Raw genomic sequence first — 22,435 nt, 5'->3', positions numbered from 1 at the left:
GCGTGAAAAAATATTTTCTGCTCCTCCTGTGTTCATAAAGAGTTTTTTTTTATATCTTTTTTAATGTTCACCAGTAAATTGAGTGTTATTCAAGCAGCAGAAGCAGCATCAGCAACGCCAGCAGCTGCTGAAGCACTTTAATTGGTTTGTAATCAGAATTACAAGTCTGTTAACAAACAACTTCAGACTTCAAAGCGTTTGAACGGCTTTGATCATCAGACCTAAAAGTCTGTTTACAAACAACTTCAGACTTCAAAGCGTTTGAACGGCTTTGATCATCAGACCTATAAAGTCTGTTTACAAACAACTTCAGACTTCAAAGTTTTTGATAATGTTTGAACACGCATTCCATCACTTTGATGTCTATTTTCTTCAAGCAGCAGCATTTTTTATTGAGCAAATTGTATTCTGTGTGGAATAACAGGTTGGATTTTTTTTTTCTCTCTTGTTCCTCAGCTGAATCAAGACATCTATGAAAGTAAACAGTCACATACAGATTTTGAAAAGAAAACTCATTCAACCACTTGGATTTCTTTTTTTATTGTGGTTATGGGCCTTATCTAAACAAGTTTAGATGTTGTCTTTTTTTTTTTGAAGGAGCAGCTGTGATATCTGTGCTGACTTACTCTGAAAGAACTTTGCGTCTCCTGTTTCTGAGCTGAATTAAAGTCTCTATGCAAGAAAACAGCTGCACAGAGCTGCACACAGCTTTACACTTGAACACTCATTCATACACATGAGCCTGAAGGAATAAACACAGCAAAACAAAGATTCAAATGAAACTGACAATACACCAGGTCAGTGTACATTAAGCAACGGAATACGCACAGTGCCCCTCCCTCTCAGACCAACAGAGGTCTGTCATCAGTCATGGCGTGAAAAAATATTTTCTGCTCCTCCTGTATTCATAAAGAGTTTTTTTTTTATATCTTTTCTAGTGTTCCCCAGTAAATTGAGTGTTATTCAAGCAGCAGAATCAGCATCAGCAACGCCAGCAGCTGCTGAAGCACTTTAATTGGTTTGTAATCAGACTTACAAGTCTGTTTACAAACAACTTCAGACTTCAAAGCGTTTGAACGGCTTTGATCATCAGACCTAAAAGTCTGTTTACAAACAACTTCACACTTCAAAGTTTTTGAAAATGTTTGAACACGCATTCCATCACTTTGATGTCTGTTTTCTTCAAGCAGCAGCATTTTTTATTGAGCAAATTGTATTGTGTGTGGAATAACAGGTTGGATTTTTTTTTCTCTCTCTTTTTCCTCAGCTGAATCAAGACAACTATGAAAGTAAACAGTCGCACACAAATTTTGAAAAGAAAACTCATTCAACCACTTGGATTTCTTTTTTTATTGTGGTTATGGGCCTTATCTCAACAAGTTGAGATGTTGTCTTTTTTTTTGAAGGAGCAGCAGTGATATCTGTGCTGACTTACTCTTAAAGAACTTTGTGTCTCCTGTTTCTGAGCTGAATTAAAGTCTCTATGAAAGAAAACAGCTGCATAGAGCTGCACACAGCTTTACATTTTAAAACTAGCAAAACAAAGATTCAAATGAGACTGACAATACACCAGGTCAGTGTTCATCAAGCAACGGAATACGCACAGTGCCCCTCAATCTCAGACCAACAGAGAGTCGACTGTGATCGATCGTCACCTGATATTCATCACACGGTCTGTGTCTCCACCCACAGGAGTAATGGTGCCACTGCACATCACCAAACGCATAAGATCAAATCAACCATGAAAAGGAATCGACACCACTGAAACAAGATAGAAATTTTTTCATCAATAACTGGAATAATTGTATTTAAGAAAAAACAATAAAAACATTTCAAAAGTTATCTGCTTTAATCAGTGTGTGGGGGGGGGAGTGGGGGCACGGAATTAGTGAATTCAGGAATTTGTGAAAGAAAACAAGAGCTTTATGTTCAATGCGAGCATAAAAGGTGAACTTGAATGGAATTGTAATTCTCTGGTGGAAAAAATAAGGAAAAAATCTTTCCTGTTGTTCCTCTATTGTCAGTCTCATTTGAATCTTAGTTTTGCTTTGTTTATTCCTCCAGGCAGATGAATATGAATGAATGTTCAAGTTTAAGGCTGTGTGCAGCTCAGTGCAGCTGTTTACTTGCATAGAGACTTTAATTCATTTCAGAAACAGGATTTTTCTCCTGTTTCTGAAATGAATTAGGAGTTATTTTACAGTCAGTCAGCACAGATATCACTGCTGCTCCTTCAAAAAAAAGAATTCAACTATTTCCTTATGGGGGAACCTACAATGTAGTGAGGAACAACAGGAGAGATGTTTCCCTCATGTATTTCAGCAGAAAATAACAATTCCACTCAAGTTCACCCTTTCTGCTCACACTGCGCATAACTCAGCGAGAGAAGCACAATAGAGCAATAAAAAATGACATCCCACTGTCTGAATGAGTTTTCATGTTAAATTGAGAAATCAACTATTTCCTTATGGGGGAACCTACAATGTACTGAGGAACAACAGGAGAGCTGTTTCCCTCATGTATTTCAGCAGAAAATAACAATTCCACTCAAGTTCACCCTTTCTGCTCACACTGCACATAACTCAGCGAGAGAAGCACAATAGAGCAATAAAAAATGACATCCCACTGTCTGAATGAGTTTTCATGTTAAATTGGGAAATCAACTATTTCCTTATGGGGGAACCTACAATGTACTGAGGAACAACAGGAGAGATGTTTCCCCCATGTATTTCAGCAGAAAATAACAGTTCCACTCAAAGTTCACCCTTTCTGCTCACACTGCGCATAATTCAGCGAGAGAAGCACAATAGAGCAATAAAAAATGACATCCCACTGTCTGAATGAGTTTTCATGTTAAATTGAGAAATCAACTATTTCCTTATGGGGGAACCTACAATGTACTGAGGAACAACAGGACAGATGTTTTCCTCATGTATTTCAGCAGAAAATAACAATTCCACTCAAGTTCACCCTTTCTGCTCACACTGCGCATAACTCAGCGAGAGAAGCACAATAGAGCAATAAAAAATGACATCCCACTGTCTGAATGAGTTTTCATGTTAAATTGAGAAATCAACTATTTCCTTATGGGGGAACCTACAATGTACTCAGGAACAACAGGAGAGATGTTTCCCTCATGTATTTCAGCAGAAAATAACAATTCCACTCAAGTTCACCCTTTCTGCTCACACTGCGCATAATTCAGCGAGAGAAGCACAATAGAGCAATAAAAAATGACATCCCACTGTCTGAATGAGTTTTCATGTTAAATTGAGAAATCAACTATTTCCTTATGGGGGAACCTACAATGTACTAAGGAACAACAGGAGAGCTGTTTCCCTCATGTATTTCAGCAGAAAATAACAATTCCACTCAAGTTCACCCTTTCTGCTCACACTGCGCATAATTCAGCGAGAGAAGCACAATAGAGCAATAAAAAATGACATCCCACTGTCTGAATGAGTTTTCATGTTAAATTGAGAAATCAACTATTTCCTTATGGGGGAACCTACAATGTACTGAGGAACAACAGGACAGATGTTTTCCTCATGTATTTCAGCAGAAAATAACAATTCCACTCAAGTTCACCCTTTCTGCTCACACTGCGCATAACTCAGCGAGAGAAGCACAATAGAGCAATAAAAAATGACATCCCACTGTCTGAATGAGTTTTCATGTTAAATTGAGAAATCAACTATTTCCTTATGGGAGAACCTACAATGTACTGAGGAACAACAGGAGAGATGTTTCCCTCATGTATTTCAGCAGAAAATAACAGTTCCACTCAAAGTTCACCCTTTCTGCTCACACTGTGCATAACTCAGCGAGAGAAGCACAATAGAGCAATAAAAAATGACATCCCACTGTCTGAATGAGTTTTCATGTTAAATTGAGAAATCAACTATTTCCTTATGGGGGAACCTACAATGTACTGAGGAACAACAGGACAGATGTTTCCCTCATGTATTTCAGCAGAAAATAACAATTCCACTCAAGTTCACCCTTTCTGCTCATACTGCGCATAACTCAGCGAGAGAAGCACAATAGAGCAATAAAAAATGACATCCCACTGTCTGAATGAGTTTTCATGTTAAATTGAGAAATCAACTATTTCCTTATGGTGGGACCTACAATGTACTCAGGAACAACAGGAGAGATGTTTCCCTCATGTATTTCAGCAGAAAATAACAATTCCACTCAAGTTCACCCTTTCTGCTCACACTGCGCATAACTCAGCGAGAGAAGCACAATAGAGCAATAAAAAATGACATCCCACTGTCTGAATGAGTTTTCATGTTAAATTGAGAAATCAACTATTTCCTAATGGGGGAACCTACAATGTACTGAGGAACAACAGGAGAGATGTTTCCCTCATGTATTTCAGCAGAAAATAACAGTTCCACTCAAAGTTCACCCTTTCTGCTCACACTGCGCATCACTCAGCGAGAGAAGCACAATAGAGCAATAAAAAATGACATCCCACTGTCTGAATGAGTTTTCATGTTAAATTGAGAAATCAACTATTTCCTTATGGGGGAACCTACAATGTACTGAGGAACAACAGGACAGATGTTTCCCTCATGTATTTCAGTAGAAAATAACAATTCCACTCAAGTTCACCCTTTCTGCTCACACTGCGCATAACTCAGCGAGAGAAGCACAATAGAGCAATAAAAAATGACATCCCACTGTCTGAATGAGTTTTCATGTTAAATTGAGAAATCAACTATTTCCTTATGGGGGAACCTACAATGTACTGAGGAACAACAGGAGAGATGTTTCCCTCATGTATTTCAGCAGAAAATAACAGTTCCACTCAAAGTTCACCCTTTCTGCTCACACTGTGCATAACTCAGCGAGAGAAGCACAATAGAGCAATAAAAAATGACATCCCACTGTCTGAATGAGTTTTCATGTTAAATTGAGAAATCAACTATTTCCTTATGGGGGAACCTACAATGTACTGAGGAACAACAGGACAGATGTTTCCCTCATGTATTTCAGCAGAAAATAACAATTCCACTCAAGTTCACCCTTTCTGCTCACACTGCGCATAACTCAGCGAGAGAAGCACAATAGAGCAATAAAAAATGACATCCCACTGTCTGAATGAGTTTTCATGTTAAATTGAGAAATCAACTATTTCCTTATGGGGGAACCTACAATGTACTGAGGAACAACAGGACAGATGTTTCCCTCATGTATTTCAGCAGAAAATAACAATTCCACTCAAGTTCACCCTTTCTGCTCATACTGCGCATAACTCAGCGAGAGAAGCACAATAGAGCAATAAAAAATGACATCCCACTGTCTGAATGAGTTTTCATGTTAAATTGAGAAATCAACTATTTCCTTATGGGGGGACCTACAATGTACTCAGGAACAACAGGAGAGATTTTTCCCTCATGTATTTCAGCAGAAAATAACAATTCCACTCAAGTTCACCCTTTCTGCTCACACTGCGCATAACTCAGCGAGAGAAGCACAATAGAGCAATAAAAAATGACATCCCACTGTCTGAATGAGTTTTCATGTTAAATTGAGAAATCAACTATTTCCTTATGGGGGAACCTACAATGTACTGAGGAACAACAGGAGAGATGTTTCCCTCATGTATTTCAGCAGAAAATAACAGTTCCACTCAAAGTTCACCCTTTCTGCTCACACTGCGCATCACTCAGCGAGAGAAGCACAATAGAGCAATAAAAAATGACATCCCACTGTCTGAATGAGTTTTCATGTTAAATTGAGAAATCAACTATTTCCTTATGGGGGAACCTACAATGTACTGAGGAACAACAGGACAGATGTTTCCCTCATGTATTTCAGTAGAAAATAACAATTCCACTCAAGTTCACCCTTTCTGCTCACACTGCGCATAACTCAGCGAGAGAAGCACAATAGAGCAATAAAAAATGACATCCCACTGTCTGAATGAGTTTTCATGTTAAATTGAGAAATCAACTATTTCCTTATGGGGGAACCTACAATGTACTGAGGAACAACAGGAGAGATGTTTCCCTCATGTATTTCAGCAGAAAATAACAGTTCCACTCAAAGTTCACCCTTTCTGCTCACACTGTGCATAACTCAGCGAGAGAAGCACAATAGAGCAATAAAAAATGACATCCCACTGTCTGAATGAGTTTTCATGTTAAATTGAGAAATCAACTATTTCCTTATGGGGGAACCTACAATGTACTGAGGAACAACAGGACAGATGTTTCCCTCATGTATTTCAGCAGAAAATAACAATTCCACTCAAGTTCACCCTTTCTGCTCACACTGCGCATAACTCAGCGAGAGAAGCACAATAGAGCAATAAAAAAAGACATCCCACTGTCTGAATGAATTTTAACCCCATCAGACTTGAATTGAATTAGGGTTAACATTAAGGCTGAAACTAGGGTTAGGGTTAGGGTTAGGGTTAGCTGAAATTAGGGTTAGGGTTTCTGTCTTCCTCAAGTATTAGAAACCCCAAATTTGGCGTTGGCGCTTCTTTGGGGCTCTTGATGAAATAGCAAGTGGCCCCATGTCTCTAGGACAAAGTTGAAATTTCACCCCATAGACTTGCATTGAATTAGGGTTAACGTTAAGGCTGAAACTAGGGTTAGGGTTAGGGTTAGGGTTAGCTGAAATTAGGGTTAGGGTTTCTGTCTTCCTCAAGTATTAGAAACCCCAAATTTGGCGTGGGCGCTTCTTTGGGGCTCTTGATGAAATAGCAAGTGGCCCCATGTCTGTAGGACAAAGTTGAAATTTCACCCCATAGACTTGCATTGAATTAGGGTTAACGTTAAGGCTGAAACTAGGGTTAGGGTTAGGGTTAGTTGAAATTAGGGTTAGGGTTTCTGCGTTCCTCAAGTACTAGAAGCCCCAAATTTTGCGTGGGTGTTTCTTTGGGGCTCTTGATGAAAATGCAAGTGGCCCCATGTCTCTAGGACAAAGTTGAAATTTCACCCCATAGACTTGCATTGAATTAGGGTTGCGTTAAGACTGAAACTAGGGTTAGGGTTAGGGTTAGCTGAAATTAGGGTTAGGGTTTCTGCGTTCTTCAATTATTAGAAACCCCAAATTTGGTGTGGGCGCTTCTTTAGGGCTCTTGATGAAATAGCAAGTGGCCCCATGTCTCTAGGACAAAGTTGAAATTGTCTCAGACAAACAGAAGTCTGTCATCAGTCATGGCGTGAGAAAATATTTTCTGCTCCTCCTGTGTTCATAAAGAGTTTTTTTTTAATATCTTTTCTAGTGTTCCCCAGTAAATTGAGTGGTATTCAAGCAGCAGAAGCAGCATCAGCAACGCCAGCAGCTGCAGAAGCACTTTAATTGGTTTGTAATCAGACTTACAAGTCTGTTTACAAACAACTTCAGACTTCAAAGCGTTTGAACGGCTTTGATCATCAGACCTAAAAGTCTGTTTACAAACAACTTCAGACTTCAAAGCGTTTGAACGGCTTTGATCATCAAACCTATAAGTCTGTTTACAAACAACTTCAGACTTCAAAGTTTTTGAAAATGTTTGAACACGCATTCCATCACTTTGATGTCTGTTTTCTTCAAGCAGCAGCATTTTTTATTGAGCAAATTGTATTGTGTGTGGAATAACACGTTGGATTTTTTTTTTCTCTCTTGTTCCTCAGCTGAATCAAGACAACTATGAAAGTAAACAGTCGCATACAGATTTTGAAAAGAAAACTCATTCAACCACTTGGATTTCTTTTTTTATTGTGGTTATGGGCCTTATCTAAACAAGTTGAGATGTTGTCTTTTTTTTTTTGAAGGAGCAGCTGTGATATCTGTGCTGACTTACTCTGAAAGAACTCTGTTTCTCCTGTTTCTGAGCTGAATGAAAGTCTCCATGCAAGACAGCAGCTGCACAGAGCTGCACTCAGCTTTACACTTGAACACTCATTCATACACATGAGCCTGAAGGAATAAACACAGCAAAACAAAGATTCAAATGAAACTGACAATACACCAGGTCAGTGTACATTAAGCAACGGAATACGCACAGAGCCCCTCCCTCTCAGACCAACAGAGGTCTGTCATCAGTCATGGCGTGAAAAAATATTTTCTGCTCCACCTGTGTTCATAAAGAGTTTTTTTTAATATCTTTTTTAATGTTCCCCAGTAAATTGAGTGTCATTCAAGCAGCAGAAGCAGCATCAGCAACGCCAGCAGCTGCTGAAGCACTTTAATTGGTTTGTAATCATACTTACAAATCTGTTTACAAACAACTTCAGACTTCAAAGCATTTGAACGGCTTTGATCATCAGACCTAAAAGTCTGTTTACAAACAACTTCAGACTTCAAAGTTTTTGAAAATGTTTGAACACGAATTCCATCACTTTGATGTCTGTTTTCTTCAAGCAGCAGCATTTTTTATTAAGCAAATTGTATTCTGTGTGGAATAACAGGTTGGATTTTTTTTCTCTCTTGTTCCTCAGCTGAATCAAGACAACTATGAAAGTAAACAGTCGCATACAGATTTTGAAAAGAAAACTCATTCAACCACTTGGATTTCTTTTTTTATTGTGGTTATGGGCCTTATCTAAACTAGTTGAGATGTTGTCTTTTTTTTTTTGAAGGAGCAGCAGTTATATCTGTGCTGACTTACTCTGAAAGAACTCTGTTTCTCCTGTTTCTGAGCTGAATAAAAGTCTCCATGCAAGACAACAGCTGCACAGAGCTGCACACAGCTTTACACTTGAACACTCATTCATACACATGAGCCTGAAGGAATAAACACAGCAAAACAAAGATTCAAATGAAACTGACAATACACCAGGTCAGTGTACATTAAGCAACGGAATACGCACAGTGCCCCTCCCTCTCAGACCAACAGAGGTCTGTCATCAGTCATGGCGTGAAAAAATATTTTCTGCTCCTCCTGTGTTCATAAAGAGTTTTTTTTTTTATATCTTTTCTAGTGTTCCCCAGTAAATTGAGTGTTATTCAAGCAGCAGAATCAGCATCAGCAACGCCAGCAGCTGCAGAAGCACTTTAATTGGTTTGTAATCAGACTTACAAGTCTGTTTACAAACAACTTCAGACTTCAAAGCGTTTGAACGGCTTTGATCATCAGACCTAAAAGTCTGTTTACAAACAACTTCAGACTTCAAAGCGTTTGAACGGTTTTGATCATCAGACCTATAAGTCTGTTTACAAACAACTTCAGACTTCAAAGTTTTTGAAAATGTTTGAACACGCATTCCATCACTTTGATGTCTGTTTTCTTCAAGCAGCAGCATTTTTTATTGAGCAAATTGGATTGTGTGTGGAATAACAGGTTGGATTTTTTTTTTCTCTCTCTTGTTCCTCAGCTGAATCAAGACAACTATGAAAGTAAACAGTCGCATACAGATTTTGAAAAGAAAACTCATTCAACCACTTGGATTTCTTTTTTTATTGTGGTTATAGGCCTTATTTAAACAAGTTGAGATGTTATCTTTTTTTTTTTGAAGGAGCAGCTGTGATATCTGTGCTGACTTACTCTGAAAGAACTCTGTTTCTCCTGTTTCTGAGCTGAATGAAAGTCTCCATGCAAGACAACAGCTGCACAGAGCTGCACTCAGCTTTACACTTGAACACTCATTCATACACATGAGCCTGAAGGAATAAATATATCAAAACAAAGATTCAAATGAAACTGACAATACACCAGGTCAGTGTACATTAAGCAACGGAATACGCACAGTGCCCCTCCCTCTCAGACCAACAGAGGTCTGTCATCAGTCATGGCGTGAAAAAATATTTTCTGCTCCTCCTGTGTTCATAAAGAGTTTTTTTTTTATATCTTTTTTAGTGTTCCCCTGTAAATTGAGTGTTATTCAAGCAGCAGAAGCAGCATCAGCAACGCCAGCAGCTGCAGAAGCACTTTAATTGGTTTGTAATCAGACTTACAAGTCTGTTTAAAAAACAACTTCAGACTTCAAAGCGTTTGAACGGCTTTGATCATCAGACCTAAAAGTCTATTTACAAACAACTTCAGACTTCAAAGTTTTTGAAAATGTTTGAACACGCATTCCATCACTTTGATGTCTGTTTTCTTCAAGCAGCAGCATTTTTTATTGAACAAATTGTATTGTGTGTGGAATAACAGGTTGGATTTTTTTTTTTCTCTGTCTTGTTCCTCAGCTGAATCAAGACATCTATGAAAGTAAACAGTCGCATACAAATTTTGAAAAGAAAACTCATTCAACCACTTGGATTTCTTTTTTTATTGTGGTTATGGGCCTTATCTCAACAAGTTGAGATGTTATCTTTTTTTTTGAAGGAGCAGCAGTGATATCTGTGCTGACTTACTCTTAAAGAACTTTGTGTCTCCTGTTTCTGATCTGAATTAAAGTCTCCATGCAAGAAATCAGCTGCACAGAGCTGAACACAGCTTTACATTTGAACACTCATTCATACACATGAGCCTGGAGGAATAAACATAGCAAAACAAAGATTCAAATGAGACTGACAATACACCAGGTCAGTGTTCATCAAGCAACGGAATACGCACAGTGCCCCTCAATTTTCGACCAACAGAGAGTCGACTGTGATCGATCGTCACCTGATATTCATCACACGGTCTGTGTCCCCACCCACAGGCGTAATGGTGCCACTGCACATCACCAAACGCATAAGAACAAATCAACCATGCAAATGAATCGACACCACTGAAACAAGATAGAAATTTTTTCATCAATAACTGGAATAATTTTATTTAAGAAAAAACAATAAAAACATTTCAAAAGTTATCTGCTTTAATCGGTGTGTGTAGGGGGAGTGGGGGCACTGAATTAGTGAATTCAGGAATTTGTGAACGAAAACAAGTGCTTTATGCTCATTGCGAGCATAAACGGTGAACTTGAATAGAATTGTAATTCTCTGGTGAAAAAAATTAGGAAAACATCTCTCCTGTTTTTCCTGGTGTATTGTCAGTCTCACTTGAATCTTTGTTTTGCTTTGTTTATTCCTCCAGGCTGATGAGTATGAATGAGTGTTCAAGTGTAAAGCTGTGTGCAGCTCTGTGCAGCTGTTTTCTTGCATAGAGATTTTAATTCAGCTCAGAAACAAGAGAAACAGAGTTCTTTCAGAGTAAGTCAGCACAGATATCACTGCTGCTCATTCAAAAAAAAGAATTCAACTATTTCCTTATGGGGGAACCTACAATGTACTGAGGAACAACAGGAGACATTTTTCCCTCATGTATTTCAGTAGAAAATAAGAATTCCACGAAAGTTCACCCTTTCTGCTCACACTGCGCATAACTCAGCGAGACAAGCACAATAGAGCAATAAAAAATTACATCCCACTGTCTGAATGAGTTTTTATGTTAAATTGAGAATTCAACTATTTCCTTATGGGGGAACCTAAAATGTACTGAAGAACAAGAGGAGAGATGTTTCCCTCATGTATTTCAGCAGAAAATAACAATTCCACTCAAGTTAACAGGTTGGATTTTTTTTTCTCTCTCTTGTTCCTCAGCTGAATCAAGACATCTATGAAAGTAAACAGTCGCATACAGATTTTGAAAAGAAAACTCATTCAACCACTTGGATTTCTTTTTTTATTGTGGTTATTGGGCCTTATCTCAACAAGTTGAGATGTTGTCTTTTTTTTTTTGAAGGAGCAGCAGTTATATCTGTGCTGACTTACTCTGAAAGAACTCTGTTTCTCCTGTTTCTGAGCTGAATAAAAGTCTCCATGCAAGACAACAGCTGCACAGAGCTGCACTCAGCTTTACACTTGAACACTCATTCATACACATGAGCCTGAAGGAATAAACACAGCAAAACAAAGATTCAAATGAAACTGTCAATACACCAGGTCAGTGTACATTAAGCAACGGAATACGCACAGTGCCCCTCCCTCTCAGACCAACAGAGGTCTGTCATCAGTCATGGCGTGAAAAAATATTTTCTGCTCCTCCTGTGTTCATAAAGAGTTTTTTTTTTTATATCTTTTCTAGTGTTCCCCAGTAAATTGAGTGTTATTCAAGCAGCAGAAGCAGCATCAGCAACGCCAGCAGCTGCAGAAGCACTTTAATTGGTTTGTAATCAGACTTACAAGTCTGTTTACAAACAACTTCAGACTTCAAAGCGTTTGAACGGTTTTGATCATCAGACCTATAAGTCTGTTTACAAACAACTTCAGACTTCAAAGTTTTTGAAAATGGTTGAACACGCATTCCATCACTTTGATGTCTGTTTTCTTCAAGCAGCAGCATTTTTTATTGAGCAAATTGGATTGTGTGTGGAATAACAGGTTGGATTTTTTTTTTTCTCTCTTGTTCCTCAGCTGAATCAAGACAACTATGAAAGTAAACAGTCGCATACAGATTTTGAAAAGAAAACTCATTCAACCACTTGGATTTCTTTTTTTATTGTGGTTATAGGCCTTATTTAAACAAGTTGAGATGTTATCTTTTTTTTTTTGAAGGAGCAGCTGTGATATCTGTGCTGACTTACTCTGAAAGAACTCTGTTTCTCCTGTTTCTGAGCTGAATGAAAGTCTCCATGCAAGACAACAGCTGCACAGAGCTGCACTCAGCTTTACACTTGAACACTCATTCATACACATGAGCCTGAAGGAATAAATATATCAAAACAAAGATTCAAATGAAACTGACAATACACCAGGTCAGTGTACATTAAGCAACGGAATACGCACAGTGCCCCTCCCTCTCAGACCAACAGAGGTCTGTCATCAGTCATGGCGTGAAAAAATATTTTCTGCTCCTCCTGTGTTCATAAAGAGTTTTTTTTTTATATCTTTTTTAGTGTTCCCCTGTAAATTGAGTGTTATTCAAGCAGCAGAAGCAGCATCAGCAACGCCAGCAGCTGCAGAAGCACTTTAATTGGTTTGTAATCAGACTTACAAGTCTGTTTAAAAAACAACTTCAGACTTCAAAGCGTTTGAACGGCTTTGATCATCAGACCTAAAAGTCTATTTACAAACAACTTCAGACTTCAAAGTTTTTGAAAATGTTTGAACACGCATTCCATCACTTTGATGTCTGTTTTCTTCAAGCAGCAGCATTTTTTATTGAACAAATTGTATTGTGTGTGGAATAACAGGTTGGATTTTTTTTTTTCTCTGTCTTGTTCCTCAGCTGAATCAAGACATCTATGAAAGTAAACAGTCGCATACAAATTTTGAAAAGAAAACTCATTCAACCACTTGGATTTCTTTTTTTATTGTGGTTATGGGCCTTATCTCAACAAGTTGAGATGTTATCTTTTTTTTTGAAGGAGCAGCAGTGATATCTGTGCTGACTTACTCTTAAAGAACTTTGTGTCTCCTGTTTCTGATCTGAATTAAAGTCTCCATGCAAGAAATCAGCTGCACAGAGCTGAACACAGCTTTACATTTGAACACTCATTCATACACATGAGCCTGGAGGAATAAACATAGCAAAACAAAGATTCAAATGAGACTGACAATACACCAGGTCAGTGTTCATCAAGCAACGGAATACGCACAGTGCCCCTCAATTTTCGACCAACAGAGAGTCGACTGTGATCGATCGTCACCTGATATTCATCACACGGTCTGTGTCCCCACCCACAGGCGTAATGGTGCCACTGCACATCACCAAACGCATAAGAACAAATCAACCATGCAAATGAATCGACACCACTGAAACAAGATAGAAATTTTTTCATCAATAACTGGAATAATTTTATTTAAGAAAAAACAATAAAAACATTTCAAAAGTTATCTGCTTTAATCGGTGTGTGTAGGGGGAGTGGGGGCACTGAATTAGTGAATTCAGGAATTTGTGAACGAAAACAAGTGCTTTATGCTCATTGCGAGCATAAACGGTGAACTTGAATAGAATTGTAATTCTCTGGTGAAAAAAATTAGGAAAACATCTCTCCTGTTTTTCCTGGTGTATTGTCAGTCTCACTTGAATCTTTGTTTTGCTTTGTTTATTCCTCCAGGCTGATGAGTATGAATGAGTGTTCAAGTGTAAAGCTGTGTGCAGCTCTGTGCAGCTGTTTTCTTGCATAGAGATTTTAATTCAGCTCAGAAACAAGAGAAACAGAGTTCTTTCAGAGTAAGTCAGCACAGATATCACTGCTGCTCATTCAAAAAAAAGAATTCAACTATTTCCTTATGGGGGAACCTACAATGTACTGAGGAACAACAGGAGACATTTTTCCCTCATGTATTTCAGTAGAAAATAAGAATTCCACGAAAGTTCACCCTTTCTGCTCACACTGCGCATAACTCAGCGAGACAAGCACAATAGAGCAATAAAAAATTACATCCCACTGTCTGAATGAGTTTTTATGTTAAATTGAGAATTCAACTATTTCCTTATGGGGGAACCTAAAATGTACTGAAGAACAAGAGGAGAGATGTTTCCCTCATGTATTTCAGCAGAAAATAACAATTCCACTCAAGTTAACAGGTTGGATTTTTTTTTCTCTCTCTTGTTCCTCAGCTGAATCAAGACATCTATGAAAGTAAACAGTCGCATACAGATTTTGAAAAGAAAACTCATTCAACCACTTGGATTTCTTTTTTTATTGTGGTTATTGGGCCTTATCTCAACAAGTTGAGATGTTGTCTTTTTTTTTGAAGGAGCAGCTGTGATATCTGTGCTGACTTACTCTGAAAGAACTCTGTTTCTCCTATTTCTGAGCTGAATGAAAGTCTCCATGCAAGACAACAGCTGCACAGAGCTGCACACAGCTTTACACTTGAACACTCATTCATACACATGAGCCTGAAGGAATAAACATAGCAAAACAAAGATTCAAATGAAACTGACAATACACCAGGTCAGTCTACATTAAGCAACGGAATACGCACAGTGCCCCTCCCTCTCAGACCAACAGAGGTCTGTCATCAGTCATGGCGTGAAAAAATATTTTCTGCTCCTCCTGTGTTCATAAAGAGTTTTTTTTTATATCTTTTTTAATGTTCACCAGTAAATTGAGTGTTATTCAAGCAGCAGAAGCAGCATCAGCAACGCCAGCAACTGCTGAAGCACTTTAATTGGTTTGTAATCAGAATTACAAGTCTGTTTACAAACAACTTCAGACTTCAAAGCGTTTGAACGGCTTTGATCATCAGACCTAAAAGTCTGTTTACAAACAACTTCAGACTTCAAAGCGTTTGAACGGCTTTGATCATCAGACCTATAAAGTCTGTTTACAAACAACTTCAGACTTAAAGGTTTTGATAATGTTTGAACACACATTCCATCACTTTGATGTCTATTTTCTTCAAGCAGCAGCATTTTTTATTGAGCAAATTGTATTCTGTGTGGAATAACAGGTTGGATTTTTTTTTTCTCTCTTGTTCCTCAGCTGAATCAAGACATCTATGAAAGTAAACAGTCACATACAGATTTTGAAAAGAAAACTCATTCAACCACTTGGATTTCTTTTTTTATTGTGGTTATGGGCCTTATCTAAACAAGTTTAGATGTTGTCTTTTTTTTGAAGGAGCAGCTGTGATATCTGTGCTGACTTACTCTGAAAGAACTTTGCGTCTCCTGTTTCTGAGCTGAATTAAAGTCTCTATGCAAGAAAACAGCTGCATAGAGCTGCACACAGCTTTACATTTGAACACTAGCAAAACAAAGATTCAAATGAGACTGACAATACACCAGGTCAGTGTACATTAAGCAACGGAATACGCACAGTGCCCCTCCCTCTCAGACCAACAGAGGTCTGTCATCAGTCATGGCGTGAAAAAATATTTTCTGCTCCTCCTGTGTTCATAAAGAGTTTTTTTTTTTATATCTTTTCTAGTGTTCCCCAGTAAATTGAGTGTTATTCAAGCAGCAGAAGCAGCATCAGCAACGCCAGCAGCTGCAGAAGCACTTTAATTGGTTTGTAATCAGACTTACAAGTCTGTTTACAAACAACTTCAGACTTGAAAGCGTTTGAACGGCTTTGATCATCAGACCTAAAAGTCTGTTTACAAACAACTTCAGACTTCAAAGCGTTTGAACGGCTTTGATCATCAAACCTATAAGTCTGTTTACAAACAACTTCAGACTTCAAAGTTTTTGAAAATGTTTGAACACGCATTCCATCACTTTGATGTCTGTTTTCTTCAAGCAGCAGCATTTTTTATTGAGCAAATTGTATTGTGTGTGGAATAACACGTTGGATTTTTTTTTTTCTCTCTTGTTCCTCAGCTGAATCAAGACAACTATGAAAGTAAACAGTCGCATACAGATTTTGAAAAGAAAACTCATTCAACCACTTGGATTTCTTTTTTTATTGTGGTTATGGGCCTTATCTAAACAAGTTGAGATGTTGTCTTTTTTTTTTTGAAGGAGCAGCTGTGATATCTGTGCTGACTTACTCTGAAAGAACTCTGTTTCTCCTTTTTCTGAGCTGAATGAAAGTCTCCATGCAAGACAGCAGCTGCACAGAGCTGCACTCAGCTTTACACTTGAACACTCATTCATACACATGAGCCTGAAGGAATAAATATATCAAAACAAAGATTCAAATGAAACTGACAATACACCAGGTCAGTGTACATTAAGCAACGGAATACGCACAGTGCCCCTCCCTCTCAGACCAACAGAGGTCTGTCATCAGTCATGGCGTGAAAAAATATTTTCTGCTCCTCCTGTGTTCATAAAGAGTTTTTTTTAATATATTTTTTAATGTTCCCCAGTAAATTGAGTGTCATTCAAGCAGCAGAAGCAGCATCAGCAACGCCAGCAGCTGCTGAAGCACTTTAATTGGTTTGTAATCATACTTACAAATCTGTTTACAAACAACTTCAGACTTCAAAGCATTTGAACGGCTTTGATCATCAGACCTAAAAGTCTGTTTACAAACAACTTCAGACTTCAAAGTTTTTGAAAATGTTTGAACACGAATTCCATCACTTTGATGTCTGTTTTCTTCAAGCAGCAGCATTTTTTATTAAGCAAATTGTATTCTGTGTGGAATAACAGGTTGGATTTTTTTTCTCTCTTGTTCCTCAGCTGAATCAAGACAACTATGAAAGTAAACAGTCGCATACAGATTTTGAAAAGAAAACTCATTCAACCACTTGGATTTCTTTTTTTATTGTGTTTATGGGCCTTATCTAAACTAGTTGAGATGTTGTCTTTTTTTTTTTTGAAGGAGCAGCAGTTATATCTGTGCTGACTTACTCTGAAAGAACTCTGTTTCTCCTGTTTCTGAGCTGAATAAAAGTATCCATGCAAGACAACAGCTGCACAGAGCTGCACACAGCTTTACACTTGAACACTCATTCATACACATGAGCCTGAAGGAATAAACACAGCAAAACAAAGATTCAAATGAAACTGTCAATACACCAGGTCAGTGTACATTAAGCAACGGAATACGCACAGTGCCCCTCCCTCTCAGACCAACAGAGGTCTGTCATCAGTCATGGCGTGAAAAAATATTTTCTGCTCCTCCTGTGTTCATAAAGAGTTTTTTTTTTTATATCTTTTCTAGTGTTCCCCAGTAAATTGAGTGTTATTCAAGCAGCAGAATCAGCATCAGCAACGCCAGCAGCTGCAGAAGCACTTTAATTGGTTTGTAATCAGACTTACAAGTCTGTTTAAAAAACAACTTCAGACTTCAAAGCGTTTGAACGGCTTTGATCATCAGACCTAAAAGTCTGTTTACAAACAACTTCAGACTTCAAAGCGTTTGAACGGTTTTGATCATCAGACCTATAAGTCTGTTTACAAACAACTTCAGACTTCAAAGTTTTTGAAAATGTTTGAACACGCATTCCATCACTTTGATGTCTGTTTTCTTCAAGCAGCAGCATTTTTTATTGAGCAAATTGGATTGTGTGTGGAATAACAGGTTGGATTTTTTTTTTTCTCTCTTGTTCCTCAGCTGAATCAAGACAACTATGAAAGTAAACAGTCGCATACAGATTTTGAAAAGAAAACTCATTCAACCACTTGGATTTCTTTTTTTATTGTGGTTATAGGCCTTATTTAAACAAGTTGAGATGTTATCTTTTTTTTTTTGAAGGAGCAGCTGTGATATCTGTGCTGACTTACTCTGAAAGAACTCTGTTTCTCCTGTTTCTGAGCTGAATGAAAGTCTCCATGCAAGACAACAGCTGCACAGAGCTGCACTCAGCTTTACACTTGAACACTCATTCATACACATGAGCCTGAAGGAATAAATATATCAAAACAAAGATTCAAATGAAACTGACAATACACCAGGTCAGTGTACATTAAGCAACGGAATACGCACAGTGCCCCTCCCTCTCAGACCAACAGAGGTCTGTCATCAGTCATGGCGTGAAAAAATATTTTCTGCTCCTCCTGTGTTCATAAAGAGTTTTTTTTTTATATCTTTTTTAGTGTTCCCCTGTAAATTGAGTGTTATTCAAGCAGCAGAAGCAGCATCAGCAACGCCAGCAGCTGCAGAAGCACTTTAATTGGTTTGTAATCAGACTTACAAGTCTGTTTAAAAAACAACTTCAGACTTCAAAGCGTTTGAACGGCTTTGATCATCAGACCTAAAAGTCTATTTACAAACAACTTCAGACTTCAAAGTTTTTGAAAATGTTTGAACACGCATTCCATCACTTTGATGTCTGTTTTCTTCAAGCAGCAGCATTTTTTATTGAACAAATTGTATTGTGTGTGGAATAACAGGTTGGATTTTTTTTTTTCTCTGTCTTGTTCCTCAGCTGAATCAAGACATCTATGAAAGTAAACAGTCGCATACAAATTTTGAAAAGAAAACTCATTCAACCACTTGGATTTCTTTTTTTATTGTGGTTATGGGCCTTATCTCAACAAGTTGAGATGTTATCTTTTTTTTTGAAGGAGCAGCAGTGATATCTGTGCTGACTTACTCTTAAAGAACTTTGTGTCTCCTGTTTCTGATCTGAATTAAAGTCTCCATGCAAGAAATCAGCTGCACAGAGCTGAACACAGCTTTACATTTGAACACTCATTCATACACATGAGCATGGAGGAATAAACATAGCAAAACAAAGATTCAAATGAGACTGACAATACACCAGGTCAGTGTTCATCAAGCAACGGAATACGCACAGTGCCCCTCAATTATAGACCAACAGAGAGTCGACTGTGATCGATCGTCACCTGATATTCATCACACGGTCTGTGTCCCCACCCACAGGCGTAATGGTGCCACTGCACATCACCAAACGCATAAGAACAAATCAACCATGCAAATGAATCGACACCACTGAAACAAGATAGAAATTTTTTCATCAATAACTGGAATAATTTTATTTAAGAAAAAACAATAAAAACATTTCAAAAGTTATCTGCTTTAATCGGTGTGTGTAGGGGGAGTGGGGGCACTGAATTAGTGAATTCAGGAATTTGTGAACGAAAACAAGTGCTTTATGCTCATTGCGAGCATAAACGGTGAACTTGAATAGAATTGTAATTCTCTGGTGAAAAAAATTAGGAAAACATCTCTCCTGTTTTTCCTGGTGTATTGTCAGTCTCACTTGAATCTTTGTTTTGCTTTGTTTATTCCTCCAGGCTGATGAGTATGAATGAGTGTTCAAGTGTAAAGCTGTGTGCAGCTCTGTGCAGCTGTTTTCTTGCATAGAGATTTTAATTCAGCTCAGAAACAAGAGAAACAGAGTTCTTTCAGAGTAAGTCAGCACAGATATCACTGCTGCTCATTCAAAAAAAAGAATTCAACTATTTCCTTATGGGGGAACCTACAATGTACTGAGGAACAACAGGAGACATTTTTCCCTCATGTATTTCAGTAGAAAATAAGAATTCCACGAAAGTTCACCCTTTCTGCTCACACTGCGCATAACTCAGCGAGACAAGCACAATAGAGCAATAAAAAATTACATCCCACTGTCTGAATGAGTTTTTATGTTAAATTGAGAATTCAACTATTTCCTTATGGGGGAACCTAAAATGTACTGAAGAACAAGAGGAGAGATGTTTCCCTCATGTATTTCAGCAGAAAATAACAATTCCACTCAAGTTAACAGGTTGGATTTTTTTTTCTCTCTCTTGTTCCTCAGCTGAATCAAGACATCTATGAAAGTAAACAGTCGCATACAGATTTTGAAAAGAAAACTCATTCAACCACTTGGATTTCTTTTTTTATTGTGGTTATTGGGCCTTATCTCAACAAGTTGAGATGTTGTCTTTTTTTTTGAAGGAGCAGCTGTGATATCTGTGCTGACTTACTCTGAAAGAACTCTGTTTCTCCTATTTCTGAGCTGAATGAAAGTCTCCATGCAAGACAACAGCTGCACATAGCTGCACACAGCTTTACACTTGAACACTCATTCATACACATGAGCCTGAAGGAATAAACATAGCAAAACAAAGATTCAAATGAAACTGACAATACACCAGGTCAGTGTACATTAAGCAACGGAATACGCACAGTGCCCCTCCCTCTCAGACCAACAGAGGTCTGTCATCAGTCATGGCGTGAAAAAATATTTTCTGCTCCTCCTGTGTTCATAAAGAGTTTTTTTTTATATCTTTTTTAATGTTCACCAGTAAATTGAGTGTTATTCAAGCAGCAGAAGCAGCATCAGCAACGCCAGCAGCTGCTGAAGCACTTTAATTGGTTTGTAATCAGAATTACAAGTCTGTTTACAAACAACTTCAGACTTCAAAGCGTTTGAACGGCTTTGATCATCAGACCTAAAAGTCTGTTTACAAACAACTTCAGACTTCAAAGCGTTTGAACGGCTTTGATCATCAGACCTATAAAGTCTGTTTACAAACAACTTCAGACTTCAAAGTTTTTGATAATGTTTGAACACGCATTCCATCACTTTGATGTCTATTTTCTTCAAGCAGCAGCATTTTTTATTGAGCAAATTGTATTCTGTATAATTGTATGATTTTTTTTTTCTCTCTTGTTCCTCAGCTGAATCAAGACATCTATGAAAGTAAACAGTCACATACAGATTTTGAAAAGAAAACTCATTCAACCACTTGGATTTCTTTTTTTATTGTGGTTATGGGCCTTATCTAAACAAGTTTAGATGTTGTCTTTTTTTTGAAGGAGCAGCTGTGATATCTGTGCTGACTTACTCTGAAAGAACTTTGCGTCTCCTGTTTCTGAGCTGAATTAAAGTCTCTATGCAAGAAAACAGCTGCATAGAGCTGCACACAGCTTTACATTTGAACACTAGCAAAACAAAGATTCAAATGAAACTGACAATACACCAGGTCAGTGTACATTAAGCAACGGAATACGCACAGTGCCCCTCCCTCTCAGACCAACAGAGGTCTGTCATCAGTCATGGCGTGAAAAAATATTTTCTGCTCCTCCTGTGTTCATAAAGAGTTTTTTTTTATATCTTTTTTAATGTTCACCAGTAAATTGAGTGTTATTCAAGCAGCAGAAGCAGCATCAGCAACGCCAGCAGCTGCTGAAGCACTTTAATTGGTTTGTAATCAGAATTACAAGTCTGTTTACAAACAACTTCAGACTTCAAAGCGTTTGAACGGCTTTGATCATCAGACCTAAAAGTCTGTTTACAAACAACTTCAGACTTCAAAGCGTTTGAACGGCTTTGATCATCAGACCTATAAAGTCTGTTTACAAACAACTTCAGACTTCAAAGTTTTTGATAATGTTTGAACACGCATTCCATCACTTTGATGTCTATTTTCTTCAAGCAGCAGCATTTTTTATCGAGCAAATTGTATTCTGTGTGGAATAACAGGTTGGATTTTTTTTTCTCTCTTGTTCCTCAGCTGAATCAAGACATCTATGAAAGTAAACAGTCACATACAGATTTTGAAAAGAAAACTCATTCAACCACTTGGATTTCTTTTTTTATTGTGGTTATGGGCCTTATCTAAACAAGTTGAGATGTTGTCTTTTTTTTTTTGAAGGAGCAGCTGTGATATCTGTGCTGACTTACTCTGAAAGAACTTTGCGTCTCCTGTTTCTGAGCTGAATTAAAGTCTCTATGCAAGAAAACAGCTGCATAGAGCTGCACACAGCTTTACATTTGAACACTAGCAAAACAAAGATTCAAATGAGACTGACAATACACCAGGTCAGTGTACATTAAGCAACGGAATACGCACAGTGCCCCTCCCTCTCAGACCAACAGAGGTCTGTCATCAGTCATGGCGTGAAAAAATATTTTCTGCTCCTCCTGTGTTCATAAAGAGTTTTTTTTAATATCTTTTTTAATGTTCCCCAGTAAATTGAGTGTTATTCAAGCAGCAGAAGCAGCATCAGCAACGCCAGCAGCTGCTGAAGCACTTTAATTGGTTTGTAATCAGACTTACAAATCTGTTTACAAACAACTTCAGACTTCAAAGCGTTTGAACGGCTTTGATCATCAGACCTAAAAGTCTGTTTACAAACAACTTCAGACTTCAAAGTTTTTGAAAATGTTTGAACACGAATTCCATCACTTTGATGTCTGTTTTCTTCAAGCAGCAGCATTTTTTATTGAACAAATTGTATTCTGTGTGGAATAACAGGTTGGA

General features: G+C 37.9%; 1 long non-coding RNA gene across 1 annotated transcript; it reads right to left on the bottom strand.

The window, feature by feature from the left end:
* Positions 1-643: 643 nt before the first annotated feature.
* On the bottom strand, positions 644-18,980 carry LOC142896525 (uncharacterized). The gene is made up of 2 exons (XR_012928369.1): positions 18,912-18,980; positions 644-723 (listed from the first exon to the last, which is right to left on the bottom strand). It is a non-coding gene; the product is annotated as an uncharacterized LOC142896525 (long non-coding RNA).
* Positions 18,981-22,435: the final 3,455 nt, after the last annotated feature.

This window comes from Nelusetta ayraudi, unplaced genomic scaffold (genome assembly GCF_046127955.1).
Source record: "Nelusetta ayraudi isolate G7.1 ecotype Tasmania unplaced genomic scaffold, CSIRO-AGI_Nayr_v1 ptg000055l, whole genome shotgun sequence".
NCBI classification, from domain to species: domain Eukaryota; kingdom Metazoa; phylum Chordata; class Actinopteri; order Tetraodontiformes; family Monacanthidae; genus Nelusetta; species Nelusetta ayraudi.
The sequence above is the reverse complement of the archived record's forward strand: the minus strand, read 5'-3'. Positions and strand labels throughout refer to the sequence as shown.